The sequence below is a fragment of the Ambystoma mexicanum genome, chromosome 13, assembly GCF_040938575.1.
Source record: "Ambystoma mexicanum isolate Mex_15411 chromosome 13, UKY_AmexF1_1, whole genome shotgun sequence".
NCBI lineage: Eukaryota > Metazoa > Chordata > Amphibia > Caudata > Ambystomatidae > Ambystoma > Ambystoma mexicanum.
Genome location: NC_090938.1, coordinates 715,270,151 through 715,295,431, shown reverse-complemented (window position 1 = coordinate 715,295,431; position 25,281 = coordinate 715,270,151). Strand labels below are relative to the sequence as shown.

Here is a 25,281-nt window from a genome sequence, read left to right as displayed (position 1 = left end):
TGACACCAGATCCTGCCGGGTCTCCAGGCGTGAGAGCAGGTGGCGTAGACCTCTGAGTAGGTTCAGAGACTGGGCGCTCCAGTAAGAAATGCCGAACCAGCAACTTGGGAGCAATCGGTTGGATCTGAAGCTCTCAGGTCCTTTGTTGCAAATAGTTGGGGTTGTTACAGTAGGAGACGAGAAAGGTTAATGGAGGAGGAAACTGAACAAGACGAGCTGTGTCTTGGAACCACTTTGCCTGCTCACTTGCCAGGATCTTTACATGCAATCAAGGATGTCATTTAGGGGTCGCCAGGGGTCACACCTGCGACCCCTAAGGTCTCCCTTGCTACCCCTAAAAAAGTAATAATACATGTAAAAAAGACTTTCTTTTTGTATTATTAAATTGAGGCTCCTGGGATGTGGCCAGCAGCCTGTGGCTCTTTGTTTCTGGAGTGGCTGGTTTTCTGATAGCTATAGCCATTAAGATAGCTCAGTGGTTGTAGCGCTCACTGCTGCAATGGGCGTGTGATCTGCAGGTTGCAGGTTCGACTCCCGGCAAGATCAACTCAGCCTTTCATACTGCTGAGGTTGATAAATGCGTATGAGGTTAATAAATGAGTACCAACACAGGTTGGGCGATATTGTATGTATATTTGTTCTATATGAAGCGCTTAAGCGTAAGTGCTATATAATAACACATCATTATCATTTGGCTTTGGACTTCTGCTTGCATTCACAGTAATTTGGTAATATGGGCCTATACACGCTGATATTAATGATACATAGGGTGATCCATTCTTGAATAAATGTATATCACTTTACAGTGATATCGTAACCATATTTTTCATAGTGTACTTAGAAACAATGCTATGTGATGCCACTTCCTGTTTGGTCAAGGGGTGAAAGGTTGTGTTCCTTCGCTTCCCGTGATGTCACTTTGGGGTGGGGTCAAATGACATCACTTCATGTGATGTCATCAGAGGTCAATGGTCAAGTGATGCCACGTCTGCTAACCCAGGCATTTTGGTGAAATGAAGTCCCTGCCAGCCTTAATCCTGCTACCCCACCGGTGTAGTTGCTATATCTAAAACATGGTCCTCACTAATCTCCAGTATACAAGGCTATGAGATATCCAGCCCAGTGTATCAAAAGGCGTGGACTTTCTTTGCGGTGAGACTGTTTGCAACTGCCCTACTCGTGTGTTAGCAGGATGCTGATACACTGTATGGCCATGCGTCCCACGACCTATTGGAAAGCGCTGTATCCTACTCTCTGCATTCAAAGGGTGTTTACAAAATTCAGCCTTTGCCTCCAGGAGCCCAACCTTCATTATGTTTTAATTCTTTTTATTGCGGTTCTTAATGGAAAACAAGAGCAAGGCTCACAACACGAGAATCCCCATCACTAGGCCCGCGTGCAGGTGTTCATTTCAGGCCAGAGTCTCAAAGGGTAGCGCAAGGCAAAGGAGACCAGTGAATGCGCTGGTTTCAATAGTGCTACCTTCAGACATGCTCATCGTCAAAGGTGACCTGAGCGTTTCAGGAGGGGCCGGTACAGTGGTGCAAAGGTGCACTGCCCAACCCCCCCACCCCCCCCCCCCCCGTGTCAGGAGCGGGCTCCCAACACTAATGTGTAACAGACTCCCAGCAACCATGGGAGGATACTTCACCAAAATGGGTGCTTTGGGGGCCCAGCTCGGTTGAAATGCTCGGGTGCAAGGGCTTGGGGGGGCATTTCTTTGCCTGTCTGGTGGATGAAAACGGAAGTGTGACAGCCATGGTTTAAACCTTGGCTGTCACACTTAAAACACAAGCATTGGAAATGCCCACAGTTTTGACTTTTGTGTAGGCTTGGCAAAGGCATTGCCGTAGTAGTATTAACTGGTCATGGATGGTAGCAGTTTCAAAGGGTGCGAGTACCTGGGATTATAATAGCCGTTTCTGGCAAATGTCTAATACTTAGACGCAAGCCAAAACTGTTGGCTTTGTCAATGCTTGTTTTCTAAGCGTAAACCTTTGCACCTGCTCTCCTCAACCATGGGTTGCTCTGTTTGGAGTGAGACGGTGCCCTGCCCTGTGTGTGTCACCAAAGACATGCTGCGTTGGCCCACCTCCAGGAAGAGACTCCTGCACGGGAAGTGCAGGGCATCCTGGGACATTTCAGAGGCTCTGCGGGTTCCCAGAGGACGGTTCAGAGTTCGCATGCGCATTGTTTACTTCCTGAAAATGAACGCGCCTATCACAAGGGGTAAGTGACGTCATTCGTTCAGAGCAGATTTGCAGCCGCCACATTCAGGAGGACCGCGCACGAGCGCGTGTGCCTAAAATAGCGATATTAAGCCCTAATGCCTAAAGTACGCATCCCTCCATCACGAGTCCTGATTGGCCAGATACATTCTCCACCTTTCTTCCTTAAAATCTACCGCCTTGGCGTTCCCTCATGTTGACTAACAACCATGTTACTTATCGTCGAAAAGCAAACCCATTGCTTGCATTTTGCAGTGATTAACTTGTAGAGCTCGGTTCACAGATGGCCGGAAAACCCATAAACAAAACTGCTGTAAGCACCGCCCTGAAAGTGAGCTAGGAGTGGCAAGCATGCAAATAGGAATTTCCATTTCCTCGTCTTTGTCATATGTTATTTCTCGGGTTTTTTAAAATGCTCTACACAATGTGCATATTATCTGATTCAAAGAACTGCATATTGTGCAAATGTAGATGATCCTTGGAGGCACACGCAGTTGCCAAGTGACCCCATGGCATGTGTACTACTATCAGCAACTCCTGTGTTTTCAACCGACAACACTTTGCATTCTGTGATATGTAGTTTTGCTTTTCTTAATGGCGGCAAGGCCCAGCATGAAAAATGCTATTGGCTGAAAAGACACGACCGACTGAAGGAGCCACCCAGTTCAAAGGGTCACTTAGCAGTCATGGGCACAGTCAGAGCCAAATGTTTCCTCCTGTTTTTTTTAAAGTGGACACAGGGTTAGACATTAAGATTCAATGAGAAGGCACCAAAGCCAGCTCCTGGGTGTCAGGCATCATCGAGTAGGCAGGAGCTAGCGCTGGGGAACCAGGAGCGAGTGCACAGGGCACCGCACATCTAACTTGCACGTGAAAAGGCCAACTTTAACTTATTGCTCATTGTGTACTATCCAGTATGCTTAAATGTGTACTAGATGTGCCCCAATTACGGTAGTGGCATTGTAGGGGTTGCCACTCCATTAGGCCTGGAAGATTGGTGTGCAGTCAGTATGGTGTGGCCGCCATGCATTCTACAGCAGTCTGCAGCTCTTCCTGTGCATGTGGGACTGTGTGAACGTATCTGGTTGTCATATGCCAAGTCTGTCCGGAACCTGGAGCTCTGCGTCGTTTTCCTTAGTTCGATGCGCGGAGCCACTAGTTTGGCAGGTGGACACCTCTGCAGGAAATGAGTCACCCAAAATGTCTACCAGGTAGATTGGGGCTGAGCAGGGATCTTCCTGTGCAGATTGACTTCTTCAGGATGTCGTATTCTTGAGGCTCAACTTGGTAGCTGGAGGGGACTGTCCTGTACCGTTAACGTGATGGATGTGGGCACTAAATGAATCATACTCACTTGGCTTTCTCTGGGTAACCTTAGTTCCAAACCATTGCTTTTTACCCTTCTGGACCATTTCAGAAGAGGACCAACCACAAACAGGAACAGCTCAGCGCGGACAGCTAGCCCACATCCAGACTGTGCAGTAGCACAAGCAACCCAGGACTCGTTTCACCCTCAGTGGATCTTATCAGTGGGGTGCACCTTGATTCCATGACCTAATACCTAGGCGCATCTCTTGCTAAGCAGAGCACCCTGTCATGGTATCCTGGTCCCTCCCTGGGTGGACATGTTGTGTTGGTGGAGAGTTGACCTCTTCTGGAATATAGATACTTCTGTAAAGGTAAAGGTCCCTCTCTCGCTCATGTTTGATTGTGAAGGAACAGGGTGTGTACATCACACTGCTCCTCTGCGTTCCTTGCCACAGAGCTGATGCTAGGAGCAGAAATGTGCTTTAACACCTTTACAGAAATGTCAACATTATTGATAACATTAATATAGAAGAGAAAACCCAGGGTGAGACTGCGCCCAGTTTCAAAAAGATGATTTAACATATAGAAATGCCCGTTAGAATTCTAAAGGGCATTTCTATATATTAAAGCATCTTTTTGAAACTGGGCGCAGTCTCAGCCTGGGTTTTCTCTTCTATATTAATGTTAACATGTGGTGTTTTTCTTGGCTAAGCCACAAACCCAGAGAGACGCGACCTTAGTAAACACAAGTTTTTTGAAAATAATTCTGAACTATATTACCTAATTCGAATCGACATGTCGCCATGTTAGACCGGACCAACAGAGCCAAGATTTGGTGAAACATTATTGATAACATGCTTCTATCAAAGTCTTGCCCTCGTTGATTCCAGCTTGATGATAGCTCTACTGGGCGGTTCAACCCAATTTCCCATTCTAGACTTACCTCTAAGTTCTCTGTTTCGAGGTGCTTTCCAGGCTTGTCAGTGCCACAGTCAGGCTCTTGCCAGGCACCTCCCCCTGTCAATAGGCGCGTTCCCAGAGTTCTGAGGCTCTACAGGCTTTCAATGTTTCTCAGTGACCCACTGAGTCTCTCCCCAATTTTCAGGGTCCCCAAGGGCCCTTTCAGGCTATGGGTACTTTTCAGGATTGTAGTTGCTCCACTTGAGCTCTAGCAGCTTCCCAGGCTCATCAGTGACCTCTCGCAGGGTACACACGCTTTCCATGCTTCTCAGGGCCTTTCTCAGGCTCTAGCCAATGTTCATGGTTCTCAGCCGCTCTCTCTGACTCTTACTACTTTTCCAGGGTTCATATCCTCCAGGTGCTTCCCAGGCTCCCCAGTGACCACTCGCAGGGTACACACGCTTTCCATGCTTCTCAGGGCCTTTCTCAGGCTCTAGACAATTTTCTTGGTTCTCGGCAGCCCTCTCTGACTCTTACTACTAGGCTTCATGTCCTCCAGTTGCTTCCCAGGCTCCCCAGTGACCTCTCGCAGGCTCCACATGCTCTCAGTGCTTCTCAGGGCCTTTCTCCGGCTCTAGCCAATGTTCATGGTTCTCGGCAGCCCCCTCCGACTCTTACTGCTTTTCCAGAGTTCTCTGCCTTCAGGTGCTTTTCAAGTTCCTTAGTGCCCCTGGCATGCTCTATGTGCTTTGCAGCCATCTCAGTGGCCCTTCCAGGCTTGAGCCAATTACCAGGGTTCTCAGTTCCCCACTTGGGAGGTACTTCAGGCATCCTCACATGACAGCCAGTTACTGGGAGTCAGAGGCTCCTGGTATCAGCTTCTCAGTCCAGCGGTCAGATGGTTCTTCCTCCTGCCCCAGGCAGTAACTCACTGCTTTCCAGCTATTGTGCTCTTATATTGCTTTCAAATTCTGTTGTCTCTAGAGTTTCCTGCTCAGCACTTTTCACCATCCTGCTATGCTCTTTGGCTGCTCTCACATGCAAGGGAAGGCGGTGTGATATAAAGCCAGTAGGCCATCTTGGATTCTGTCAGCTACTGTGCAGCATCAGCATCAAGCATCAGTTTCATGGCAATTCCTGTTTTTCCTCTTGGGGGAATGGGGTGATTCACCAGAGCAGTCCATCCTGAAAGACTGCTTTAGTTTCTGTTCGGTGGCGACAGGTCACCCGAGAGTTCAAGGATTCTGTGGTACTATAGTCCCTCTGTTTCATAAACCTGTCCGTACTGTTCAGTCACAAAAGCTACACAACCATTGAAGCCCACCAATGTGGTACAGCAGCCCGTCGCTGAGACAAAACTAAAACTACAGCCTAATATTGTTGGAGAGCTCCCCATCGCTAAGAGGAGACAAACACTAAATTATTGAGTGCCATTGTGCCTCTTTTCCTTCACTAATGTTTCTCTACATACCACACTCTGAAAGGAAGACGCACTCATTACGAGCCTTCCGGTAACCTGCCGGTACAACCAGCGGGTTATCAGCAAACTCACCTTACGATTCCGCTGCATGACATCCCAGCAATGCTGGGATATTACAGGCGGCAGGGCAACGATAAGTTCCCATTCCTATGGAGTCCCATATCACTCCACAGGAATGGGAACCTTGGAGCATCGTCACCGTTAGTAACGGTGCCGGGGCTTCAGTGAAATTTATGCCGGGAGGGCCCTGAACAGCATTGCTACCAGCACCTTTTTCTGGTAAACCTGTAATGAGGGAGAGTGAGTGTGCTTGTGTGTGTGTGTGTGCTATATGTGACAAAATGAATATTGAATTTTGCCCAGCAATAGTACAGGGGAGAGCAGTGCAGTGTTTTCTAAACCTTATACGCCACCTCACAATACTACCAGTGCAGCAGAGATCCGGCCATGAAGGTGAAAATGGCACCCACTTGAACTTGATCCCTCCTTTGCCTCCTAAGGTAGCATGGGCCGGGGACAGGCTATACTCTCTGGAAATGTGTGACCGGCTTAGAAGGATCCGAAAAACAATAGTACTGTGGTACCAAAATAAAATGATTATCCACAAATATAGATATTTTACTATAACACAGGTAAGTGATGAAAGCACTAGACAACCCCACCCCTGAAAAGCAAATACACAGATCAAGGCAAACTTAGATCAGGCCTGAATATTGGCTAGCTATGATTATCTCTTTACAAGTAAGAAAGTGTGTGCTGCGAGTGCTGGTGAAGGGCCTCATTCCGAGTTTGGTGGTATTTCAGTAGTAAATCTGATGAAATACCACCAAAATCAATTACTGGAACAGCCTCCCTGCCACTCTCCTCCAATATTGTCCAGCCCCTCTACAGGTTAATAATCTGCGGTCTAGAGTTTGTGCCGAGTTCACATATAGCTCATACAATAATATGCACATGGATTACATAGGTTTGTGTTTCCAACAAGTTACAATGGCGAAGTGTATTCCTGGATTTAGCAGTGAGCCTTAGTACATATCCCTTCACAATGTAGTTCACCCAGTGTCCACGTTCGACATTTACATAGTATTGTCCTCGATGTGTATTCGTGGATGATGCTTGTTAGTGCAGACAATCCTTAGACCACAAGTTATGCTCGGGGCAAGGTCTCATTACCTAGTCTAAACAGTCGGCTCTCGGACAGTCTAACCATTAACAGAACTCAAAGGTTGGGAAGGCTTGGTTGCAAGTTAGAAACACAGTCCACCATTTTAGAACAGAGTATCACATACAAACAGAAATCAAAATGGCGGATGATTCTAAAATGATGGCAAAGTCGCTCTAAAATGGAAACTTTGCAACGCGGTTTTTCTTCGCAGAGCGACTAGGCTTAGGCCAATATAGATCAAAAGGAGGCACAATATGATTTCCCGTTTAACAAACCCTCCTTTTGGCCTAAGCCAAGTGCTAAACTACAACTAGTCACTTTACGAATAACTCCACATCTCAATGTCCATCCAACCTGAGTCACAATCATCAGAGATATCAATCACCATAAGGTCTGTGATAGAAATTTCTTTCAACACAAATTTGTTGGTCATTCTTTCCGGTGCGCGTACCTTTTGTCCTAATGTTCCCATAGTCTGTGCACAACATCCCCCTAACAGTCCTAACAGTGAACATATGGCAGGAAGACATTGTATACAGCGACAACAGAACAACAGAATATCCAGAATAATCATTAAGACTGAAAGTAGCTTCCATCCCCAAGATCGTAAGAAGTCCCAGAACCAAGTGCTAAGATCCCAATTTCCCTCGGGAACATGCACTTCTTAACTAAGGACGTGCATATTTTGTATAGCCTTAAAGATGGTTGGGGAGGAATCCGGTATGAAAACGCAACAAGCGGACCGCACTAATTTGCATACTCCACCACGCTCAGCCAGGATGACGTCTAATGCCATTCGGGTCTGTAGTGCCACTAACATTATTGCTTTCTGTTCTAGAGTCATGTTATAGAGTATGTCAGTGGTCTGGTTGATGGTTCTCTCCAGTACTCTCGCTAGTCTTCTAATATCCTCAGAGTTTAGTATTTGCCCCCAAAAAGGTACAAAGGATTTTGCTACGTCACCCAGAACTTGTGACGAAGTATCGCCATTCTCATCCTGCCTTGGACGAGCCCTAGAGATTTCTGTGGTACTAGCTATAAATACCCCTGGCAACAGAATTCCTAAATAACAGTTCCCTGCCAATCCCTAGGTAGCCATGGGAAAGCTTCATTACCGCAAACGAAGTAGACAGGTTCGCCTACATACAAAGGTCTGTCCTCACTGGTCAAGTTCGCAACATTAGTGCAACCCTTGAAATCACCCATTGACTGAGTACTATTCCTCTGTATGCAGAAAGAAACTGAGTCGGGACTATGGTTAACAGTGTAGGAAGGTGGCGTGGCATCCCTATTGCCTGTAGGAGCCATCTTGAAAGAGATCAGAGATTGAAAAGGTCGAGACAGTCTATCAGAAGGCCTAATGGAAGCAACATTAAGCTTGCTTCTATTTGCGAAAAGTGAACATTCCAGGGGCGTTAGAACTCGTCTTTCAAATTCATTCAAATGTGTTCCATCAAAGTTCCCCGAGATGCTATCATTCCATCGGCCAAAGAATAGTGCCCTTAGAGAAGCATAACATGCAGTAGTCAGAGGCAAAGGATGAATATACCAGCCCAACCCCTTGTCTCCATGTTGCGGTAAATGAGAGCAGACCCTGCAGTTAGACCTGTTCAAAATGGCATGTGTTGCATTCATTATAAGCAATAGTGTGTTATTGTGGTAACTCTGTCTGTGTTGAGAGTCTCTAGGAGATAGAGGGCCTCATTACACGTTGTGCGGTAAGGGTTTACCGGTACCGGTAAGGGTACCGGTACCGGTAAACCCTTACCGCCTTACTACGAGGTCCCTTTGTGGGTCCTCCCTTAACGCCTGGTTTTTCCAGGCGTTAAGGACGGGACCCGCAAAGGGACCTCGGAGCTAATTACGGTACGGCAATTTGCGGTACCATAATAAGCACCTTCCCCATTCCCATTATGCCCTATGGGGGCAAAAATGGGAATGGGGAAGGGCCTTGGTGAATGGGGAATTACCGCCCCGCTCACCTTGGAGTAGGGCGGTAATTCTGCCATCCACCAAGGCGGACTCGGTACGGTACTGGCGGCAACCATGGCGCTAATAGCGCCATGATTACCGCCTACCGTGTAATGAGGCCCAGAGTGTGCAGATGCACGAAAGGTGTAGATACAGTGGGTACATTTTCAGTGGCCAAAAGTGTTTCGAGCACACGTATTTCTTCCATGTACCAAAATCCCAAAGCAATTATATTGTGAAACTGGTTAACATGATTACAAGAAAGGAATACGTTTTAAAAGACCATGCATTCGATCATCCATTGTCTTGTCTTTCCACACAGTCACTTATTTGTTCCATACGGGTAGAGGCGATAGCAGGCATTGTTCCTTCGAAACAAAAACCCTGGAGTTCATTTGCTGGTGATCTCCAGATCACGCGTTTTCTTAGTCTTTCCCTTATCCCCAGCCAACAACTTTCCTTTGTATGCAAAAGACAGGGCAAAGGACAAGCCCTATGATGATTTTCCTGTTGGCACAGCCGAACCGTGCAGTAAGTCTAGCTCCGTGGACGCAGATTGTACCTTGTGACTCCTGGTACATTGTGATCTGCGAACAGCGTGTCGTTGCTTCCTGATGGAAGTGGTGAATTTGCAACAGAACCTAACAGTGGTGAAAAAGGATCTGCAGGAGAGTGTGGAGATGAAGCAGCGGTTTCCCCAGGCCCCACGGGCTCAGGGAGTGTCTCCGAGCACTCTCAGTACTGCTCAATGCTGAGTGATCGTTGGAAGCAGAGCAGGTGAGTTTCTCCGTATCTTCTGTGTCGTGTGGCAAAGGGAAGGGTATCCTCTTGACATGCGATGCATGTATCCAGTGCCTCTTGCCCTCCACCCAAATCACCGTCTATGTGGCCAGGAGGACCTGGTGCGGCCCTCTCCACCGTGGTGCGAGACAGGATGCTCGTTCGAATGCCTTAACGAGCACCCATTGCCCAGGTCGGATACTATGACCTGGCCCCTCGTACTTTGCCGGGAGGGCTTCTCACACCTGTTGGTAAATTAAATACAGATTTTTAGTTAACCGGTCACAGTAATCAGAAAGAAGTACACGTTCAATGTCCCTCAGAGCCCGGGGTTTTGGGAGGTTCCAAATGTTAGCTGGCCTACCCATGACCACCTCATATGGGGAGAGCCCAGTCCTAGCCTGTGGGGCGGTGCACATTGACAGTAACACTATCAGTAAGGCATCCGGCCATTTCAATGTGGTGCCGGCACACGTCTTAGCGAGCTTGTTCTTTAAAATTCCATTGTGTCTCTCTACCAATCCAGCACTCTGAGCATGTCTAGCTGAATGGAACCATTTATCGATCTGTAATCCCCTGCATATCTGCAGAATTACAGCAGCGATAAAATGTGGACCATTGTCCGACCAGATGACCCGTGGCAAACCAAACGTAGGAAAATATTCCGTAAGCATGGTTTTCGCCGTTGTCATTGCTGTGGCATCTTTTACAGGAAAGGCTTCAACCCATTTACTGAAGGCGCAAATAACAACCAAAACAAACTTAAAATTGTTACAATGCTCCATTTCAATAAAATCAAAGTGGATCACTTCAAAGGGGACAGAAGGTGGACCAAAACTACCCCTTGGTGTCGATGTGCCCTTCCCCATATTGTGCTGTAGACAAATCATGCAGCTTTGGACAAAATGCTCAGCTGTTTTTGAGATTTTATCGTTCACCCAGACATTTTCTAACATTTTGCAAACCTTCCTCGCACAGATGTGGGTGGGCCCATGAGCCTTTGTGACCATCATAGCAATGTACGCATCTGGCAGCATCCATTTTCCCCTCTAATTTACCCACCCAACACCCATCATCATCTAACCTCGCCAAACCCTCAGCCCATTGCTTAGTTTCTTCTGAAGTGGCATCGGCTTGGATATTCTGTACAGATTCAATACCTTCATCTATGGTACAGACATTTGTGGCTTCCCTTGTAGTGTACATATCTGAATAGAGATCAGTAGCAGTTTGTTTGGCTATCTGGTCAGCATAAGCGTTCCCTTTTCCCACATCATTTATGATTCTGTGATGCTCTGCGCATTTCATGATTGGTAACTGTGTGGGAAGTGCAAGCGCTGAAAGTAAACGCACTATCAAGGAGCCATATTGAATCTTCGTTCCATGTGAGGTCAAGAAACCTCGTTCTGCCCAAAGTCTAGCAAAGTTGTGAACTACCCCAAAAGCATACTGACTATCAGTATATATGTTTACTCTAAGCCCTTCGGAAAGTTCACAAGCTCGAGTCAATGCAATAATCTCTGCGGCCTGCGCAGAGTTATGCAAAATTCTTTTGGTTTCCACAATCGTGCTTAGTGTGGTGATGGCATAAGCAGCCGTGGATGTACCATCCAGAAGTTTGAAACAGGAGCCATCGCAAAACAGCTCCCCTTGTGGGTCGTTCAAAGGTGTATCTTTCAGATCGATCCTGCCTTTGGTCTCTTGTTCTGTGGTGTAAAGGCAGTCATGTGACATTTCGTCACTGCAAGCAGTACCTTGCGGGAAAGGTAATAGGTCAGCCGGATTCAATACACAACACCTCTTTATTTGTATGCGCGGTGCAAACAAGATCAATTCATATCTCGTTAATCGTGCAGAGGTGAGGTGTTGTGTTAATAGAACATCTACAGAATGAGGTACCAACAAGGGTAAAGCATGGCCTAGGACCATACCCTCGCTCTGTTTTACAGACGCAGCAGCAGCAGCAACAGCTCTCAGACATCTCGGCAAAGCGCATGCAACAGGATCAAGGGCAGAAGAAAAGTAACCGCACGGCCTATTCTTCCCTCCATGTTCCTGCGTTAATACAGCCAAAGCACATCCATCACGTTCATGCACATACAACTCGAAGGCCTTTTCATAATTTGGTGTGCCCAAAACTGGTGCTGAACACAGTGCAGTCTTGAGCAGATCAAAAGCTTTCTGGTATTCCAAGTTCCACAGCAATGGCAAAGAAATGCCCTTCTTTGTCAAAGCCAACATTGGTTTAATCACTAGTGAGAAATTGGGGATCCACTGCCTACAGTAAGTAGCCATTCCTATCAAGGCTCTAACTTCCTTCTGTGTATTTGGGACAGACATGCTAGAAATTATTTTAATCCGTTCAGGCGTCAACCTTCTTCCCTCCTTTGACAGGAGATAGCCTAAATAGGCGACCTCCTGTCGACAATATTGAAACTTTTTGAGTGAAGCTTTATGTCCATGTTTTGCTAGGTGAATAAGCAACAACACAGTGCCCTTCTTACAGGCACTTTCTGAATCAGCAGCTAAAAGAAGATCATCTACGTATTGAAGCAATGTACAAGTGGTAGGCAACTTGAGTGTATCAAGCTGCTCTTTCAAAGCCCTACTATAAATGCTCAGACTTTCCGTGTACCCCTGTGGCACACGGGTGAATGTAAACGAGCGTCCCCCTAGGGTGAACGCGAACAGGTATCTGCTATCCTTGTGTATAGGAATGCTAAAGAAAGCATTTTGAAGATCTACGACACTAAAATGAGTAGCAGAAGCTGGGATCATAGTTAATATCGTCATTACATCAGGCACAATAGGAAATTGTGGAGCAACAATCTTATTGATAGCGTGTAAATCAATGATGAAATGAAAAGGAATTGCATTATCACCTTTCTTATACACAGGCAAAATCGGACTATTGCACAAACTACCTGAAATTTCCTCAATTACCCCACGGTGTACAAAATCAGAAACTATACACTTCAAAGCTTGCTCACCATCAACCAAAATCTTATACTGAGGAATTTGTGGCAACTTTACTCCTTGTTTCAAAATGATTTTAACTGGCTCAATTTGTAGAACACTGACATCATTGTCATCAATCGCCCATAAACACTCCGGAACATAACTAAATTCTGGCGGCAAAGGTCTAGTCAGGACTGGGAAACAGAAAGTTGCTGTGGTGAAATCGTCAAACGCACTCCATCCGAAGAACAATGAATTACCGCATTTAATTCCTTCAACAGATTCAACCCCAACAAATTCTCTCCACAGTTCGTTGTCAAGAGAAACGGACAGTGGTCCGTGAATGGATCCAGTGTATTCGGTACCGGCGAAGAAACCGGACTAACCACTGGTGTACCAGAAAACCCTACAGAAACATTGGTTTTCCCTGACAGTGGAATGTTTGGAACCCGTGAATGGTCAATGGAACACTTCTGCGCTCCTGTACCTATCAAGAATAGATGTTTCCTATTTCCCACTATCATTTCAACGTAGGGACCTTTCTGATTAATGGGAATAGGCGTTGGTTCCAAACCCTGCTTTGGGCAATCCTAGCCAAACAATATATCATCAAAAGGAAGGTCTTCAGAGAGATATGCAGTAGAAGGATGATTAAAAATGTTTCTATTATCTACACTCGATGACTGATTGTCTTGCGAAAAAGGCTGTGAGTTCTGAGAAAACTGGCTTCTACCGTGACCCCCTGCCCCAGGGCGGCCTCTGGTACCAAATGTGTTATTCGATTTCTGCTGGAGGATCGGGCATTGTGCTCGCCAATGACCCTCTTGTCTGCAATAAGCACATGGGTTGCGTGTACAGGACCCAATGGCACAGTACCTTGTGGAACATACTGTCCCCTAAACTTTGTACTACCCCCTCTAGGGCCTCTAACAATTTGTTGCAACAAAACCTTAGTTTTCAGTTCTCCCTTTTTCTTTTCGATCCTCTCTCTTTCATTATTGACTCGATTTTCATAGTACTGAGCCATATGCAATACTTCAGACTGAGACTTAGCTTGCCAAGCACTCTCGGAAGTCATAGTTTGCGACTGGATGTCAGGTAACAATCCACGCACAAATTTGTCTACAAATAGTCGTTTTCCAGATTCTGTGCTCAAATCTTGTCCACGAAAATCTGAAAACACTTGTTCAAACCGATTAAAGAATTTGGTAGCACCCTCAGACTTTCCTTGGACACAAGCAGTAAGTTTGTCCCAGACAATCCTTCTCTCAGGAATTAAGGCTTTCAGTTTCGTCACTATTCTATCGGGCAAAGTCAGTATTACCTGTGGCGGTCTCTCGCCAGCTGGTCTATCTCTATCTTGTCTAGCCCTATTATCGCATGTGTCCCCTAACCCTGCTGCATCATCTACTGTCCTAATTTGTTTCCACAAATCAATGGGTAGGAGCACAGGAAATAACAAATATATATCACTCAGAGTAAATACTGACGACTGAAGGACAGATTCTATCTCTTTATAGAACCCTGTCGGATTCTTTCTAATATCTGGGATGGATTGTCTAATGGTGTTCACTTCCTGTCTTGAGAACGGGACGTGAACAATCTGTGATACATAATGTGCAGGAATGTCATGAGCAGCAGTACCTGTTGCGACATTAGCTGGAATCTCAAATTTTGGGACAAATGTCAGAGGAACCTCTCTCATAGGCAACTGAGAGATAGGAAACTCCGAACGCTTACTGAGCAACAGAGCTAAATCGAGCGCTAAAGCAGCTGAAGGAGTGTCAGACGAAAAAGGTCTCTTATAGATATTCAATAATTCTGCGGGACAACAAATCTTTCTTTTTATACATTCATGCTGCATTCACTTTCCTCTGCATTTCTGGCGTATACTGACTATACGTATCATATACTTCTACGGGAGATATCGACATGTCTGAAATCCATCTAATTGCATCTTTTGTGCAAATTCGTGTTTCCTCACTCATCGATTTACAAAGAGGAAGGAACCGTTTCTGTACAAAAATAGTGCTCAAACTATCACCATCAATTTCTTCATTCCATAACCTTTCCAACTCCCTTCTATACTCAAAAACCCTCTTGACGTGCTCATATATTTTCTCTGCAGTATCTCTTGAATATGCTAAAACATTCAGATCCCTCAACCCTTGTGGGAGATCTACATCATTCAGTCTGTTCCACATTACAGATAAATGAATTCCCAGTCCTTTGATAAAAACATTTTTCTCAGGAAAACTTTCTAGATTAGAGAGTGTGGAAAAAACATCAGATTGTTCACCCTTCTGCATGCATTGTCTAGCCCACGCAGTCAAATCGCGCTTTCTCTCATTAGACACTGTATTGTGAGTTACAATCTTTGATTCCGCTCCCTTATCAACTACAAGCGGAACAGAACCACTTGGAAGAGAACGAGTAGATGAATCTTGTACAATCGGTAACAAAGGTGCTATCAATGGTGCAGAAGGCAAATCTACCACACCCGTAATAGTAGGAAAAGGCAGAGGTATAGGTGGAGGAGCAACAATAGGAGGAGGAACAATAACCGGAGGAAGAGGAGCAATAGGAGGAATGATAGGAGGAGCAGGAACTACCACGGGAGGAGGAACGACAGCAGGAAGAGGTAAAACAACAGGAATAGGAACATACGGAGGTGGCGCAGTGGCACCAGGCCTTTGTTCATTTAGAAGCTTGTCAATTAATTCATCAGACACATGAAAATCTTTAGATGGAGATATTTTCTGAATACCAAGTTGAAAAGCCCTATCCATATTTCTAACTGACTCTGATTGTTTACTTTGATCATACAATAACGCTTTCTCAGCGTTGGTCATATGTCAGTGTGCATGTTTCTCTCTACTTTTAAGTTGCTGCATAGCTTCTTTCTTCCAGTTTTGTAATACATCGAATGCTGCAGGTCTAGCTTTTTTCTTTAACAATATAGACTCTAAATATTATATACGCGGAATCTCAAAACTACCATTGGTGGACCACTGAAGTTCGGAAGCATGTCTAGTTTGTCTGTGCCAAATATCATAAAACACTACACTACTAATGCCATGCTTACAGTGCATAGTACACGTCGGTGACCCCTCCTGTGGCGCCGGATGGCTAAATTCCAAAGATTGTCTGTCTCTGCGGAATAATGCCCTGAAACAGGCAGACAATTTCTCAGGCGTATCAGATTCCTAGTGTTACCTGGTCAATAATTGTGCTCGTGAGTACAATACGCCAAAATTAAATTATCAGGATACTTAAGAATCGGGTCATGACTCACCTGATCAAAGAACTAAAGGAGGTCCGATCGGATTACAAAGGACAACTACGGACCCACGTGGATGGTGATTTCGGCAAAACTGCCCGCCTCGATATATGGACCATCGTCAAGATGCTGTCTTGGACCGCAGGCTAACCGTCCAGGGATCGGGTCGTGCAGTACTGTTGAGGTATCACGTCTCATCCAAGAAGCGGCCCCCTTTCTCACCATCCGATCCCGGTCCGATAGCTGCGTCAACACTTCAATGACATGGCATCAATCTTAAGGGTCCCTATTCGGGCGCCATCTGTAAAGCAAGGAAATATCGAGGCTGAGTACCACAAAAGGAAATACACCAAACATGGGCTGTAAAGATTCACAGATCTTTAATACTGCACAGTTACAAAGAAACACAGATCTGATACAGATAGCTATCTGGCTCTCGACACCCCGCAATAAGTACCAGCCCGTCAGAGTGAGGAGGGAGAGTGCTGGACATCTAAACATCAGCATTTTTATACATCCCCTCTACAGGTTAATAATCTGCGGTCTAGAGTTCGTGCTGAGTTCACATATAGCTCATACAATAATATGCACATGGATTACATAGGTTTGTGTTTCCAACAAGTTACAATGGCGAAGTGTATTCCTGGATTTAGCAGTGAGCCTTAGTACATATCCCTTGACAGTGTAGTTCTTTGTAGACATTTACATAGTATTGTCCTCGATGTGTATTTGTGGATGTGGCTTAGTAAGCACCCCGACCTCGGCCTCCCCCGTACACACACACTCCTCACCTGAGCTGCTGGAAGTGTCAAGGTCTTGCAGGTGCCGTCTCACTAGGTAATCCTTCTGTTTTTTGGGAAGATGGTGCTTGTCACGGAGGGAAGCCACAGTGACCGCTGTAAAAACAACTGTCCCGTGACTCCCTTCCGGAACCAAGCCAGAAATCAGGGAAAAACCCCCCAAGGGGAAAAAACCCTGCAGTAGAGCAGTGACGCCCTTCAATCCAGATGTTGGTGTGGACCGTTGCCAATGTTTGAATGCGAAGCAGAGTATTGTGTCTTAAGAGAAGGGATGGTCCAGATGCCAGGAGTGTAGAAGTACGGGAAGCTGCGACCAGAGTGACCAGAATGAGGCAGAGAGGAGGCTAGACCTGGAATTGGGACCGCTGGAAGAAGAAGAGTCTCAGGGAAGCAGAGCGGTCAGGTAAGGAGAGGAAAGGAGAGAAAGAAAACAAGCGGCGCGAGCCGCGGAGGAGAGAGAGAGAGACCGGCAGAGCCCGGCTCCGCGTAGTGGGGAGAAGAAAGGTGCCGACTGAGAGGATCTGGAGAGAACAGGAGGGAAGCAGAGGCACCAAACAGCAAAGGTAGATTTCTGTAAGAAAGCCGAAGCCAGAGGACAGAAACAAACAGCGTGTTAACCCGGAAACAGGAAAACATCCAGAGGAGGGTTGCAACGCAGCGTCGTGCCGGAAGGCGGGCCTTAAATACGACCGGCCGCGCTGCGCTGCATCACTGGAGACGCGGAAACAAAGAGGGGACTAAACTCTACCTCGGCGTCTCCAGCTCCAACGCGGTAGCAACTGCCAATTTCGGCTACGGCCGGCTTGGCGTATGACAGTATGCCCCTCCCTAAATCGCACACACCCCGGCTTCCCCGGGTGGAGGCGGTGGTACTTGGCAAGCAAGCGAGGGGCATGCACCTGTGAAGCTGGCTCCCAGGAGTCCTCCGACTCAGGGTACCCCTTCCATGACAAGAGATATTCCAAACATCCCCGGTTATACCGAGAATCCCGGATGGTAGAAACTTCGTACTCCTCCTGAGAGGAGGCAGGAGCCGGAGACTGCCGGAAGGGAGTCTGGGGATGTGGATCAGGGAAGAAGGGTTTGAGAAGAGAAGAATGAAAAACAGGGTGAATGCATCTAAGAGACGGGGAGAGTCTTAAGTGATAGGCCACAGGATTAACCTTAGAGAGAATAGAAAAAGGTCCCAGGAAACGAGGTGAAAGTTTGGAGGGTCTCGCCCACCTGGGAAGAAACCTGGTCGACAACCACACCTTGTCCCCTGGTTTCCAGGATGGGCACGCTCTGCGGTGTTTGTCAGCACTAGCCTTATTCTGTCGTCTGCTGTCTTCCAGGCTACGCAAAGCGGTGGTCTGAGCCTCTTTAATATTCCTCAAAACCTCTTCTGCCGTCGGAGAATTCGAGAATTTAGGCACATCTGAAAGTAGAAATCTGGGATGGACCCCGGTACAAAAAAATGGAGAGAGACTTGTGGCAGAGTGCTTGTAGTTGTTGTAAGAAAACTCTGCAGTAGGGAGCAGGGAGACCCAGTTGTCCTGATGACTGGAAATGAAGCATCGCAGGTACTGCTCAAGTGTTGCATTGAGTCGCTCTGTCTGGCCATTGGATTGCGGATGGAAACCTGAAGAAAGAGCCCTTTCAATCCCCAATCGGGTACACAGGGCCGACCAAAACTTTGAGACATACTGACTCCCTCAATATGAGATTATTTTGTCAGGTAACCCGTGTAATTTGAAAATGTCTCGGGCAAACACCTCTGCCATCTTGGTTGCTGTGGGGAGACCCGCTAAGGGAGAAAAATGAGCCAGTTTAGAAAAGGCGTCCACTGTTACCATGATACAGGTACAAGCTTCGGATTTGGGAAGATCCACAATAAGATCAGTGGAAATTAGTCCCCACGGGCGAGTCGGCAATTCCACTTGGGTAAGGAGTCCGAGGGGTTTGCCCGAGGCGTACTTGGTCCTGGCACAAATGGGACATGTCTTAACATAATTCAGCACCTCGCTTCTGATATTGGGGCAGAGGAATTACCTTGATATTAGTTCAAGAGTACCGTCGCCATTTCTGTGCCCTCCCATGCGGGAGTCATGACACCAACTCAACACCTTGTTGCGTAATGGACCTTCGGGGATGTGCCACTTCCCTTTATAGAACAGCCAGCCGTCCTTCATTTGAAAAGGGGAATCGGAACGGAAGGAGAGATGGGGTATCTTCTGCATGACAGTGGCCTTAACCTCCTGGAGAAAAGAGCCCACCGTGGCCAGTATTTGATTCCTGTGGAACATGGGCTCGACCTTGATTGCCGCTCTTTCGGTGTGGGAATCCTTGCGAGACAAGGCATCAGCCAGACGATTGAGTGACCCAGGAATATAGGTGATTCGAAAGTCATATTGCGAGAACAGGTATGCCCATCTTGCTTGTCTAGAGTTCGAACATTCCATCTCCTGTAAGGCCTTCAGGTTTTTGTGATCCGTACGAATGAGGAACGGGTGTCTTGCCCCCATAAGGAGATGCCGCCATTCATCACAAGCTGTCTTCATGGCAAGTAACTCTTTTTCGAGAACAGAGTAGTTGAGTTGGCTGGGTGAGAGCGTTTTAGACAGGTAGGCCACCGGGTGTTCAACTCCTTGAATAGTCTGAAGAAGCACAGCCCCAATGGCTATGGCGGATGCGTCCGTCTCTAGAATTAATCGTAGTGTTTGATCCGGATGTTCTAGAATTGGGGCCGAGCAAAAAAGGCTTTTGAGACTGCAGAAACTCTGCTCCGCGGAGGCGGACAAGGGTAGGCTTCTTTTTTAAGCAATCTGGTGATGGGAAACACGACTTCCGAAAAGTTTGTGATGAACCTCCGATAGTAATTAGCAAGACCTAAGAACCGCTGTACCTCCCGGATGGAAGTGGGGGCTGGCCAATCTAGTATGGCATTCACCTTGTCTTGGTCCATGGCAATCCCTCTCTTAGACAGGACATAACCCAGGTATTGCATGGAAGGTTCCGCGATCTGCATTTCTCTGCTTTAACAAGTAGATGATTCTTCCGAAGGCGTTCTAGTACTAGTCTGACCTGTTCAATGTGTTCGGTCATGTTAGGGGAGAACACCAGAATGTCATCCAGATAGATGACCACCGATGTCAAGAGCATGTCGGAAAACATTCTGTCCATAAACCTCTGGAATGCTGCTGGGGCATTCACCAGTCCAAACGGCATAACTCGGTACTCGAACAATCCTAGAGGGGTCCGGAATGCGGTTTTCCACTCATCTCCTTCTGCGATTCGCAGCAGATGGTAAGCGTTCCGGAGATCCAGTTTGGTAAATACTTTGGCTCCGTGTACTGCCTCAATGATGTCTGTGATGAGGGGCATGGGATACCTATCACGAACAGTAACCTTGTTTAGACCCCGATAGTCTATGCAGGGCCTACAATCGGTAGAGTCTCTCTTCTTGATAAAGAATAGTGGTGCTCCAGCCGGTGATTTTGAGGGTTGAATCAGACCGTTCTCCAAATTGGTGTCTAAGTATTTCCGAAGAACCTGTCTCTCCGTCTGTGTGAGAGAGAACATCCGTCCGAATGGCACCAAAGCGTTGGCTTCCAGGTCGATGGTACAGTCTTCTGGCCGGTGAGGTGGCAACTTGGCATGAATATATTCCTGAAACACCTCTGAGAATCCTGAACAGAAGTTGGGTAAAGCATGAACTCCTGTGTGATGGCTGGAAGAGATCTTAACCGGTTGTAGGTCTCTGCGACTTTCCAGCGAGAAACATTGGTTGCGACAATAGGAGGAATCAAAACTTAGCTGGTTCTCAGTCCAATTTATTCGGCGATTATGCCGGCGGAGCCAAGGGATACCCAAAATGATAGGGAAGTGGGCAGCCCTAATGATGTCGAAGCATAGGACTTCCTTGTGATGATCTATCGTTAAGGCTAATCCTCTGTGGTTTGGGTAATGGGACCAGAGGATAAAGGGGACCCATCCACACCTTCAACCTTCTGACCCTCCTTCCGCTGTATCCGGCGTAAACCCACTCGGTCTGCCCACAGGGTGTCGACGAAGTTGCCAGCCGCACCGCAATCCAGTAGAGCTAGGGCCTTAATCTGTCGGTCGTCGAGGTTAAGAAGTACCGGAATCACCATAAGTCTGGAGTCGTCCTGCGACCCGGGTGAAGAAACCGAGAGGGAGACATAGGGATGAGGAGAAGCATTTGGAGACCCTCGGTCGTCTGTCCCTATTGACGCCGAGGGGGACCGTTTCCCGACCTCTTGCTTGGCAGCTCTGTGCAGTCTTTAAGAAGGTGTTGGGCCGAGCCACAGTAGGCACACAGACCTTTCTCCCGTCTGCGGCGTCTTTCAGCCGAGGTCAGTGGTGATCGGGTGGTGCCGATCTGCATTGGTTCATCCGTCGACGAGACTGTGGAACGCCCAGGCGAAGAGTGTGTAAGGGGTTCTGGAGGATAACCAAGGCCCTTTTGTTTGCGACGTTCAGCCCTCCTTTCTTGGAGGCGATATTCTATCTGGAGGGCCGCAGCAAGCAGATCCGCGAATGTAGGTGAACGTGGAGACATCGCAAGTTCATCCTTAATTTCTTCCTTCAAACCCCTTCTGAAGATGGCGTATTGTGCGGATTCGGCCCATCCTGCTCCAGCTGCCAACGTTTTGAAGTTTGATATGTAAGACAAGACATCCAGGGAGCCTTGTTTGACGTCCAGCAATTCTTCACAAGCGGTAAATGATAATTCCGGGCATTCAAAAGTCTGCTTTAGCAGATCCTGAAAAGCCGAGAAATTCTGTAGAATGGCGTTAACACTGGTCACTAGTGGAGTAGCCCAGGATAATGCGTTTCCTGTCATATTCGAAATCAGAAAGCCCACTCGGGCTTGATCAGAGGAAAAAGTGCGAGGGCGGAAGGTGAAATACACCATACAAGCTTCTAGAAACTCCTTCACCTTCTTGGGAGAGCCGTCAAACTTTCCGGAGGATAGTGCCATGGGTGGCAATTCAGGGGGAGCAGGTTCTCTAGCGGAGACCATCTGTTTTAACAGAGCATTCTCGGTCTTTGCCCCTTGTAGCTCCTGAGACATTGCTCGGAAAGCTTTCCATAGCTCTTGGACTTGATCTTCCGCCGACATTGTGATTCTTTTTGGCGTTGCAATCTGTGGCTTAGTAAGCACCCCGACCTCGGCCTCCCCCGTACACACACTCTCCTCACCTGAGCTGCTGGAAGTGTCAAGGTCTTGCAGGTGCCGTCTCACTAGGTAATCCTTCTGTTTTTTGGGAAGATGGTGCTTGTCACGGAGGGAAGCCACAGTGACCGCTGTAAAAACAACTGTCCCGCGACTCCCTTCCGGAACCAAGCCAGAAATCAGGGAAAAACCCCCCAAGGGGAAAAAACCCTACAGTAGAGCAGTGACGCCCTTCAATCCAGATGTTGGTGTGGACCGTTGGCAATGTTCGAATCCGAAGCAGAGTATGGTGTCTTAAGAGAAGGGATGGTCCAGATGCCAGGAATGTAGAAATACGGGAAGCTGCGACCAGAGTGACCAGAATGAGGCAGAGAGGAGGCTAGACCTGGAATTGGGACCGCTGGAAGAGGAAGAGTCTCAGGGAAGCAGAGCGGTCAGGTAAGGAGAGGAAAGGAGAGAAAGAAAACAAGCGGCGGGAGCCGCGGAGGAGAGAGAGAGAGACCAGCAGAGCCCGGCTCCGCGTAGCGGGGAGAAGAAAGGTGCCGACTGAGAGGATCCGGAGAGAACAGGAGGGAAGCAGAGACACCGAACAGCAAAGGTAGATTTCTGTAAGAAAGCCGAAGCCAGAGGACAGAAACAAACAGCGTGTTAACCCGGAAACAGGAAAACATCCAGAGGAGGGTTGCAGCGCAGCGTCGTGCCGGAAGGCGGGCCTTAAATACGACCGGCCGCGCTGCGCTGCATCGCTGGAGACGCGGAAACAAAGAGGGGACTAAACTCTACCTCGGCGTCTCCAGCTCCAACGCGGTAGCAACCGCCAATTTCGGCTACGGCCGGCTTGGCGGATGACAGTGGATGAGGCTTGTTAGGGTAGACAAGTTATGCTCGGGGCAAGGTCTCATTACCTAGTCTAAACTGTCGGCCCTCGCACAGTCTAACCATTAACAGAACTCAAAGTTCGGGAAGGCTTGGTTACAAGTTAGAAACACAGTCCACCATTTTAGAACAGAGAATCACATACAAACAGAAATCAAAATGGCAGAAGATTCTAAAATGGCGGCGAAGTCGATCTAAAATCGAAACTTTGCAACATGGTTTTTCTTCGCAGAGCGACTAGGCTTAGGCCAATATAGATCAAAAGGAGGCACAATATGATTTCCTGTTTAACATGTTCTCCCTGTCTAGCTTGGTTGCGACTGTAACACTGCATGCACTTGCACTAGGAGGAATGCCGTGAGGCCTAGTATACTAGCTTTTTTCTGTTAGATCATTCGGAAACTTCAAGGGCTACGAATAATTACTGTATTCCCTTGCTCCCTCCCGCCTTGAAGTGCTTTGAAGCACTCCACCTGTGTATAAGTGCTTTGTAAATAAACAATTACAATTATGATTACAATTACTGTTGCCAGCACTTGGTCTTGTGGGTTTACCACAGGATTACACATGGTGTTAGTCCCCATTTATTGGACTCCACTTGGGATTTTTGGTGGAAGTACCACTGGCGGAATTACCAAGTGGTAATTCTGCTGATTATTTTGATGAAAAGTGGAGGATTTGATGCTGGAGGTAAATCCTCCAAAATTCAGCAGAATTACTTGGTAATTCTGCTTGTCGTAATTCTGCCAAAACTTGTAATTTGGTGGTGCAGGAAAAACAGAGGTAATTCTGTTATGCCAAAAAAATGGCAGCAACAGAATTACCTCAATTTTTTCACCAATTTTTAGAATGAGGCCCTTTGTGTTTAATTGATGGTAGAGTTGAAAAACAAGCAGAAATGCAAACAATTCGAAAGGATTACTTTCAAAATGTCTTTAAAGGTGGGGAATGTTGTCCTAACTGTGTTTAGGGCCCAAGGCATTAAGACCAGGTGGCAGGACCTAGAAAAGCCATTCTTTGGTCCACTGGTCCATTAAGGTACTACCTTGACCTCTTGTAGCAGTTTGACAGCGTTGATCCGGTCTTCTTGGTGCTTTTTGAATGGCTTGAGTCGAGTTTCGAAGCGGTGAGTAGCTTGACTGGATTGGAGCACCATTATATGTAGTGCTGCTCATGGGCAACTCAGTCGCTTGACGGTGTCTAGATGCAAATGGCGGCGGTCATACTTTTAGCGACTCCACAGGTGACTTATAGTTGTTGGTGGTTTGATGCGTCAAGTCAATCCAGAGTTGACACAGAATGATTCTTGCCCAGTGGATCCCAGTCCAGGGAATTACTTTAGATGTTCTTTCAGACACTTGTACAGTCCTGGGCAGGCTGCCGGGTACCAGCAATCTCCAGTGGCAGGCAAGCCTTCCTTACAGCAACCACTTCTCTTGGACCTCAGAAGTGCTCTGGGTGGGAGCTGCCCGCTCCCGTGGACATCTTGTCTTCACCTTCTGCCGGGTACGTTAAGCAGCTGTAGCTCCAACAAGAGATCTACTTAATTCTTAAAAGATGGTCTCAAGAAAATGGTTCCAGAATATTGACCAAGCTGGGGGGTTTAGGTTTACCCACATATCCAGTCACATCCTAACAGGGGATTGGTCTAATTTGAGCCTTTTGTTAACGGCCAATCTGTGTCTCTGTTACAGATTTTACCTTCTTTGGATCTTCATTCCCAAAGTTCCTTGTTTGCAGGAAGTCTGGTTCGGACATCCAAAAGGAAGTACTGTACAGTGAGGACCAAGATGGGCAAAGTCTTTTTCCATTAACTTTCTGACTATTAGGCCACCCTGGTTCTCCCCTGACCCTTGTCTGTCCCACATCAAAGGGTCCCCTATGCTAATAATCCCCTTTGAAATATTTCCCTTTGACCTGCAGCTTCGCCGGAAGTGCCTTTCGCCAGCCTGACCCTGATTAGGAGACCAGGCTCCTCACACGGGAAAGGTGACAGATCTCTTACCAAGAGCTGTGAGATTGGCATCATGGAAGGAGACACAGAGAATAGATTCAAAGTTGAACAATCTTTTATTAAAGAAAATGTCTGGCTGGAGTAAGGCCTAACTTGCCCTATTCTAAGGTGGGATTTCCCTACCTAAATAAACAAAGGAACGTCAGTGTCAGTAAGCTCAACGTAAACGTCTGTCTGTGTCTAAATCCTATACTTGCCCTCACAACTAATACAAAACAGCGTGTAGGGACATCAACCATAACTCAAATGGTGTTCCAAACATAAGGTTCTGAGCTACTTTCAGCTCTGGCTTATTCGTCAGCTTCCTCTCCCAAATGTTAATAAGTTCACTACAAAGTTCAG

General features: G+C 47.1%; 1 long non-coding RNA gene across 1 annotated transcript in view; it reads left to right on the top strand.

Moving 5' to 3' along the window:
* Positions 1 to 2,130: 2,130 nt before the first annotated feature.
* Positions 2,131 to 25,281, top strand: part of LOC138521777 (uncharacterized) — a 45,046-nt gene continuing 21,895 nt past the window's right edge. Inside the window, exon 1 of the long non-coding RNA XR_011283116.1 lies at positions 2,131 to 2,229. This is a non-coding gene — a long non-coding RNA (uncharacterized lncRNA). The remainder of the gene's footprint in view (positions 2,230 to 25,281) is intronic.